Below are 9,315 nucleotides of genomic sequence, written 5' to 3'. Positions count from 1 at the left end.
CTGCAAAGTGGTGTGTGCGTAATTATTCAGTCCCATTTGGTCTGAGTGCAGTCAGTTGCACATAGACATTGCCTGATGAGTGCTAATGACTAAATAGAGTGCACCTGTGTGTAATCTAATGTCAGTACAAATACAGCTGCTCTGTGACGGCCTCAGAGGTTGTCTAATAGAATAATGGGACCAACAACACCATGAAGTCTAAAGAACACACCAGACAGGTCAGGGATAAAGTTATTGAGTAATTCAAAGCAGGCTTAGGCTACAAAAAAGATTTCCCAAGGTGGGCGAATCTGTCCATGGGACAACTATTAGTCGTGCACTGCACAAAGTTGGCCTTTATGGAAGAGTGGCAACAAGAAAGCCATTGTTAACAGAAAACCATAAGAAGTCCCATTTGCAGTTTGCCACAAGCCATGTGGGGGACACAGCAAACATGTGGAAGAAGGTGCTCTGGTCAGATGAGACCAAAATGCAAAACGCTATGTGTGGCGGAAAACTAACACTGCACATCACTCTGAACACACCATCCCTACTGTCAAATATGGTGGTGGCAGCATCATGCTCTGGGGGTGCTTCTCTTCAGCAGGGACAGGGAAGCTGGTCAGAGTTGATGGGAAGATGGATGGAGCCAAATACGAGGCAATCTTGGAAGAAAACCTCTTGGAGTCTGCAAAAGACTTGAGACTGGGATGGAGGTTCACGTTCCAGCAGGACAACAACCCTAAACATAAAGCCAGGGCAACAATGGAGTAGTTTAAAACAAAACATATCCATGTGTTAGAATGACCCAGTCAAAGTCCAGATCTAAATCCAATCGAGAGTCTGTGGCAAGATCTGAAAACTGCAAAACAGCTCCAGCTCAGTCAGATTAGATGGACAGCGTTTGTGAACAGCAAAGAAGAATGGGCAAGGACTTCAGTCCCTAGATGTGCAAGGCTGGTAGAGACATATCCTAAAACACTGGCAGCTGTAATTGCAGCAAAAGGTGGTTCTACAAAGTATTGACTCAGGGGGCTGAATAATTACGCACACCCCACTTTGCAGTTATTTATTTGTAAAATAATTTTGGAATCATGTATGATTTTCGTTCCACTTCTCACGTGTACACCACTTTGTGTTGGTCTTTCACGTGAAATTCCAATAAAATTGATTCATGTTTGTGGCTGTAATGTGACAAAATGTGGGAAAGTTCAAGGGGGCCGAATACTTTTGCAAGCCACTGTACTTTTGCTTTCAATACACAAATACTTGTTTGCTTTATTTATTATCAGATTGCATGTTACAATCTGGTTTAATACAGTCTATGTGTGGCTGACCAGAGGTGGCTGGACACACACTTAATTGAAAGAAAGTAAACAGGAAGTCAAAGCTCAAGAGTTATAATTCTTTTTTCGCCATATCGACTGTGTGAATGCCAAAACTAATCTGAATACTGTAACTAATAAGAGTATTGATACATTATCAGAAACTGTTGCATAAATTTGATTGTGCTGTCGTTAACGGAAATCTGTTTTGGTTTGTTTTGTTTTGGATGTTGCAGAGAAAGACAATACTGCAAAGAAGAGAGGCAAAGCTACGCAGAGAGACAGCAGAGATCACACCCAAGAGATGAAACTGAGGCACTTGTTGCCACAGTAGCAAAGCACATCAAACTAGGGAAAAAAGAAAAACAGTGTCTGCGATGTAAAAGAGAATGTTTGTGACCCAAACTGAGAGAAGTTGTCCCAAAAATCCTCAGTGCAACTTTGGATTTAATAGTGATCCTTCAACTCTAACTGGCTTAGAAGCTTTTGTGGTTGGAATCCACATCTAGAGATGCAGCTTTTCGTTTTTCATTTAGGATGTTTTTGGCAACAGCACTTTGTAAAAAACTGGCCAAACACTTAAGCAGAAAAAAATAAACACCTGTGTATAAATCAAACATTTTTTGTGGGCACAGTTTTAAATTCAGAACAGCAAGAAATCAAATTCAATGCTGTTGCTGAACAGTAATATTCTGAAATGTCACAGACAGAAGAGTATATTAGTCACAATGTGAATATCACACAATTCTTAGATATGCAAAATATTTCCTGGTCACGATGTATCATTGCAGCCATAATCAGACAAATGTTCTAGTGCATCAAACTAGTCTTCCAGTCCTCTTTACACATTATATTTATCACCTCCATCTGAAAATGGGGGAAACCACAGATATTGTCAGTGAATAATAAAGAGGCAGGAATTTTTCCAGGTGATGAAGACACTGAGTATTTTTATGTGTTAAGTTTGGCTTAAGTCAGCTATAATAACCTAAAAGTCCTTTTAAAATATTCAAAGACAGACAACGTCATAGTTTGATGTAACAATACTAACTCCGAGTTAAAGACAGCATCAGTGACGCTAAAAGTAAGCAACAAGCATATAATATCAACACTACATATACATGAAGATAAAAGCATAAAGTGACACAACAACAGTCACAACAGTTTTTCAACAACAGTTAAAAAAGCACTTGGGCTTAGCCGTTTATTGACTCTAACACTGAATGCTGAATGTGGCTGTAGATGTCATTGTTGCTTCTTGCTGCTCTAGAAGAGTCATTTAAAGCAGCAACATCGTGACATCATGTCCTTATGGAAATGTCTCCCGGTGAGGCCCCTCCCTGTCCGGGTGACATCAGCCGGAGCTCGGCTGCTTTCCTCCAGGAGTCCTCGGTGTAACCGCACATACACATCCAGCGCTGCCACCGGGAGAGCTCGACGGAAAGGGCGCCTGCTCGGCTTTTCTAACCGCTTTTCTTCATGGGACAAAACAATATTAATACTCCCCTGCCAGGTAAGCTTCCATCTTTCTTTCGTCTTCGTTTGCCTCCGCGTCAGTTAGAAATGATTTTTAAGAGACAATTATGCTCTACCTGAGGGCGGCAGTTTAAAAGCAGCAACTTTTTCTTTTTTTTTTTATGAACCTCAGCGTGGAGAGTGGTGCTTACATTTGGGCTGTTAGGGGAGAAAACGGCACTTTCTAGCTGGGTTTTAATTCCAAAATGTTCTCACTTAAACAGTTACACGGCTTTATTTGGCTTGTTCTCCCCGTCTCGCTGTTTCCTATCTGTGAGTGCAACTCTATCATACCTGCCTAATAACTACAGTAACGGGTCTTTCCGCCGTTCATGTAGCGGTTCTTTTGCCTCGTTTGCGCTGCTAAAAGTCATGTGTGACTCGTCTTCAAGTGTAAATCCGTCTGAAACACAGCTAAAGCCTCGGTAAGCTGTAATAACTGTCGGATAGTGAGCTGTAGCAGTGTTACAACCTGATAGTCTCACTGTATGCTAATGTTTAGTTCCTAGCTCAAATAGGGCTGTGGGTGCGTGTACTGTGGGTGGTGGTGGTGGTGGTGGTGAGGGGGTCACACTGGTTTCCATGACAACACATTAACCACAACACTGATTGCGACTGAAGATTTGACACCAGCACCTCCACCACAATCATCATCCTCACAATAACTACAAGTTGCAGTTTTCTGGGTCAGAGCTTTCACACAATGCACACTGGGTCATCAGCCTTGCTTCTGCATTGGCGTCCCTGACCTCCAGGGCCCTACGTGCCCCATGTATCATTCCTCCACCTACTCACCACCTGGACCAGTAGATCAGAGCTTTACTGGCCCCCTTAATTTTCACTGGCCCAAGGGGAGAAAAATCCACCCCATCACTACAGAAAACATTTGACTGTAATGCAGTCCTAGCACTAGCCCCACTCTAGAGCTCCCATGGGTCATTAGAAACTCTTTTGTTTGTATAATTTTGTTGTATAAAATGTAAAAATGCTGCGTTTAAGAAAAGCTCATCACCAGTAGGATTCATTTTATTTATTTATTTAATTTTTAGAAAGAGGGGCAATACATATTAATGAACATTTTAACAAATGTAAATATGCCACATTATAGCCTTGGGCTAATTTCCATCTGCAGACCCTCTGGCAGGTTGGTGTTAAACACAAGTTAGTAAAAACATACAGAGACACTATTTACAGGTCATGTGACAAGGACAAAAACAGTGATCACATTATACTAGAACAAACAATGACAAGGAGAGTGGACGCATAGGACAGTATAGATAACAATAACGGAAACATCAATTATATTGCACAAACCCCAGTATTGTACATGCCCTGACCATCGTGATATTGCGTTCACCCATTGCACTAACAGTTGTTTCCCTTTTTGTAATACACTAACTCTTTTTCCCTTCCAATATAAAACATGATTATTAAACATGATTACATGTTTGTGTGTCCCTCAGCCGCCCTTTTAAGTGACTCTTAAAGATGGGTAGACTTGTACTTTCCCTCACTGACAGTGGAAGACTATTCCAGAAGCTCACTCCCTGATATGACAGAGCATTCTGTGAAAAGGTGGTCCGCCTGAATGCCAGTTCACAATCACCTCTAACAGTGGCTCGAGTCAGTCGAGACCCGGCAACACTGCTAGACTTTTGTTTAATAAAATCACTCATTGGTGGAGGCGCCAGACCATGTATAACTTTGTATATTAGACAGGCAGATTTAAATAATTTGAAATTAGTAAAATTTAAAAACTTGTATTTTTCTAAAATTTGACAATGGTGATATGAAAAAGGTTTTTTATCTAATATTTTCAATGCTCTTTTGTAGCATTTGTACAGGTTTTAAAGCTATGGCAGTTTCTAGATACTTGCTCAATGTTGTCACCCTTTTGTTATCTGCATCTAGTGAAGCCAGTAGGTTCTAGGACACATACAGGCAAAATATGTCCTGTGCAAATCTCAGTCTGATGTCCAATGGAACAAAAATGAACAACCCACAAAAACATTAGGTGAAAAGCAGAGTTATGTTATCTGAATTCCAACAGAATTTAGATAACATAGTGCTGAATTCCCCACTTGTGTGTTTCATAAAGTACTTTATTTATACAGTAATGCAAGTCCATCCTGCAGTGGATCCTACACAAGTAAAAACAGTTTGACTGAAGTATTACAGCAGTAATAACAAAACAGAAAATAACTGGAGTTCATTCATATATGTACAGTATAAAGGATGGGTGTAGTTTCTGGGTATTAAAAGTAAAAACAATATGAAAGTGCCTTTTTAATTGCCAGCCGGGCCATGGGCTGTGGTTGTTTTAGTTCTCTATGCGTCTCTATGATGGACCTCAGCCCTGACTAGCGTAACCTCATTTTTTGTGGTCACCATTATTTCCGATCATCTTAAATAAAATGTGTCAACACTTGTTGAGCATCACTTCGAAGCTGTTTGGGAGTCATCTTGTTCTTTCAAAAATGCAGTTCGAATAAAATGCTTCTCGGGGAGTCCAAGGTTAGCTTAAGTTATTTAGCATCACAGGTGACTTTGTGATCATAACTGGTAGAATAATTGCTAACTTTACACATATTTTATGATCTCTTTGCTACATTGGGGCATTTGTTATCTGGAACCCAGCCCTTACCACCCCAGGTAAAAGTAGCCTAATCTTAATCTTGAGAAATATGTAAAGAATCTTGAGATAATTTAATATGCCAACAAAAACAGCATGCTAGCTTTTTCTGATCTCGAATCTGTATAGTATTAGTGAAAGACTGATCATCACTCACTCAAGACAGCTGAACAGACTTAATTGTCACAAAAATAAGAGATCTGTTTCTGACAGCTTAGACAATTACATGAAAAATAGATTCAGCGCTAAAAAATAAGCAACTACAGTTTACTAGCTCATACTTTAATAGTTAATAAAATAATTAAACTTTGGCAAATATGCATCCCAAAAGTCTCTGTAGAGAATTATTTTTGTTTTTGTCATTTTCTCCGTGTATACACAGTATATGAGAGCATATAAGGTGGCATGGTGTGTGATGTGTACATATATAAATGCACTGAGTGTGTAAATATTGAGCTCTCTGAGCTGATTATTTAAGCACACCTGGTGTGTAATGGGTTGATGTGGCACAGTGTGCTATTTACTTCTCTGTGCTGAGAGTCCGATCAGCTATTTACATTTCCAGAGTCACTTTGTCTGTGTGGTGTACTGGTGGTGGCTCCTTGACGTTCTTAACAAATGCCACTTTGTAGAATCACTCTCTTTTTTTTTTTTGCATCTTTAGTGCTTTTCCCTTTTTGTCAATAGGAAGGCTGTTTTTTTTTGTCAGTGAGTCATGTTTCAAATGAAATCAGATGATTCTTTTACTGGGTTGAAAAATCGCTACAAATGAATTAACGCCCACTTTGGATTTAAATAACACTTCAGAGCAGTCTTTCTAATGTTCTTTTGTAATCACTTGTACGTCACGTCTCAAAGCGCAAATAGTGTTTTACTCTGAGTGTGATTTCCTTGTCATCTGTTGACATCATGAAAATATAGTCAAATTTCATTCACATCTCTATTGCTTTGAGCGTCATACCTGCTGATAAGTTGATATAAAAATAGAGCATGAAAAGATCAACAGATTAAAAGAAGTCCGCAGAATAGCTCTGTTACGAAAGCTTGTTTTCTTTTTTACATATTTGGTTAATCTGTGAGCTGCTGGTACATGGATTTTAAAGCCAGTTGCCTCCTGTCTCCTGCTGTAATGTTCTCTGTGTAAGGAAGGGAAGAGGGTAAGTTTATTTACAAGTAAGGTTACAAGTTATAGTTTTTACACAGCTGAATAAACGTCAAGCAGACAACTGATTATCAGAAGTGTGAGATGCTCGAGAATATACTCCGGTGTCCTGTTATATTTTAGATAGCAAGGAGTTTATTAAACCGAAACAATCTGCAAATTTCATTAAAATTTAATAAACTATCATCTTGTCTTTATTTTTAGTTAGCACATACCTTAAACACTTAAAGCTGTAAGCTAATGATAGTTATATAAGAGCAGATGCTGCTGGTGCAATAAGCTGTACGTTTTACGTCCAATGGATGCATGATCTGATTAGTCGACTAATCGCAAAAGTAATCGGTGACTAGTCAACAATCAAAATAATCATTTGTGGCAGCCCTATTTACAAGTGCATTACATATTGCATTAAAACAAAAATTGCCCAAAAATATGAACTTTTTTTAGGACTGCTGTTAGTTTACGAGACAGTGTTCATTGGGGCAGATGGGTTCCCCTCCCTGAACTGGGATCTGCTGGAGGTTTCTTCCTGCTAAAAGGGTTTTTTTCTTCCCCACGGTCGCCAAAGTGGTTGCTCACAGTGGATTGTTTCATTGTTATGGGTTTCTCTGTATTATTGTAGGCTCTTTATGTTACAAAATAAAGTGCTTTGAGGCAGCTGTTGTTGTGATTTGGTGCTATATAAATAAAATTGAATTGAATTATTCAGACTGCTACAATGTTTGAAGTTTTCTTTTTTTTCTCTCCATAGTTAACAAGTACAATGAAAGCACAGAATCCAACAGCGTATCAGTCCATCTTTAAATAGTCACTGACTACACTGCCCTGTCTGTAACTTTCCACTCCAAGCATACCACTTTCCCCTTATACACATTTCTCAGAGCACAATATAAAACCTTTATAAATATATAAAGCCAAATGATCTTTGTTGCTTTGATGAGAATATCTACCATTTTACTGGGGACTATTTTGAGTGAGGGATTAATGCATCTTTGTGACAACACGATGGGGTATGTGTGATTAAGTCAGAATAACTACTCTGTGTGTGTGTGTGTTTATCGTAATTAATGAACTTGTCACCCAGTGCAACATTATGGCTCACTAATGTATTTTTAATAGTTTTTGGATGATAGTGGAGGTCTGTTACACAGAGAAATAAGATATGCATGCACAATATTTAAGTATAAAAAGAGACATTTAGAATATTACCAGAAGTTTGAGAGGTGGAAAACAAATCTATGAATTAAAAAGGACATTACTGAAAAACTAAATATTTCTGTAATGTATTTGAAGTGTGCGGCTTACGCAAAACTAAGTAAACAGCATCCTCTACAGCAGCTTCTGAATCCGAAGCGACCATACCACGTGTGTTATTATTTCATTCCAGGCTACCCTTCCTTGTCTCAGACATTTCTGTGAGCCACACTGCAGATACACCAACAGTCATATGGCTGATTGCAGTGTAAATTTGATTTGTGGTGCGTGACTGAGGTTGACGTGGCTCAATGTCGTTTTGTTTGTTCTGGACATTTCACCCGGAGCAAAACTTACTTCATCTTTCTGTCACTGGGAGGCCCGGTCTTGTGTTTCAGCTGGACTTGTACGGACTTCATTGTGTGAATGAATACATGTGATTCCAGATAAGCGTCACCCCCACCCCTCCCCTCCTTCCCTCTCCCCTCCAGGGGTGAACGTGCATGTCCTGGTGTTGCTCTAGCTCAGTTCCAGCTGATTACAGCATGAGTTATGACAGCATGGGCACTGCTGCTGTTGGCATCAGACAGGCAGCTGGTCCTCACCTCCATCCCCCACCCAGCAGCACAGGGCCACCATCATCAGCTTTACTTGTCAGGGATTGAAGCCAGCCTTTATATCAGGGGTGAGTCATACTGGAGCTCGGTCTTTTCCTAACTACCTCCCCTCTTTTCACGCTCAGCATCAGCTGGCGCTTAGAGTGAGTGTTCCACTGCTGCACGAGAGTCATCGCCACCTGTTATCAAGAAGGAAACACAGTGTTTGTATGACAGTCTGTGTGAACATCAGTGTCCCTGCAATATTGTTTGGTATTCAGAACTGCAGCACATTAGAGGTGACTCCAAGGATGGCAGTGTCTGATGGTCAGACATTTGTGTTAGTTCTGAGAGGAGTGTGACATTTCTGACAGGAATTCAACAACATGTGAGGTACATGGCGAGTGTACAGAGATCTAAAACACCCTGTAAATCTGTTTAGATTACACAGTACTTTGTCTGATGAGATGCTAATTGGGCCTCATTAGAGTGACAAACTCTGTGTGGCTTGTTGATTTTCTAGCCTTCCTGAGTGGTTATTAAGACTGTAAAAGTTTTGGAAACTGTTCTTTTTTGTAGGAGATAACATGAACAAATGTTTTTCACAATAAACATTTGCTGTTGGCTTAATGGGACTTCACACAAGAATTGACTAGCAGCGATTTAGTGACCAGAGACCTATGGCCCTATGGCAGAGCTTCCCTGGTATGTCCTCTTTTCTTCCCGATATACACTTGCAGACCTGCAGGGACACGTGAGGTGGGCTAGATGGTCAGAAACGCCTCATAATGAGGGCACGCCACTGTCCCTCATCATGACCACATATTGTTTTCATTTGTATGTGTATATATTGTATTTACACATATATACAGCAAAAAAGCTCCATGGCGGAGTTTGGAGTCTGACTGTTTG

The 9,315-nt window shown here is 40.0% G+C and overlaps 1 protein-coding gene across 2 annotated transcripts in view; it reads left to right on the top strand.

The window, feature by feature from the left end:
• Positions 1–2,509: 2,509 nt before the first annotated feature.
• The window catches only part of LOC146690401 (SH3 domain-binding protein 4), a 52,841-nt gene continuing 46,035 nt past the window's right edge, over positions 2,510–9,315 (top strand). For both annotated transcript variants that reach the window (XM_085435435.1, XM_085435436.1), the window contains exon 1: positions 2,510–2,817. The gene's annotated coding sequence lies outside the window, so the exon portion shown is untranslated. The remainder of the gene's footprint in view (positions 2,818–9,315) is intronic.

The sequence above is a fragment of the Copadichromis virginalis genome, linkage group LG16, assembly GCF_057382275.1.
Source record: "Copadichromis virginalis isolate Kocher_CV1m ecotype Utaka linkage group LG16, C_Virginalis_male_GT1.1, whole genome shotgun sequence".
Lineage (NCBI taxonomy): Eukaryota > Metazoa > Chordata > Actinopteri > Cichliformes > Cichlidae > Copadichromis > Copadichromis virginalis.
The sequence above is the reverse complement of the archived record's forward strand: the minus strand, read 5'-3'. Positions and strand labels throughout refer to the sequence as shown.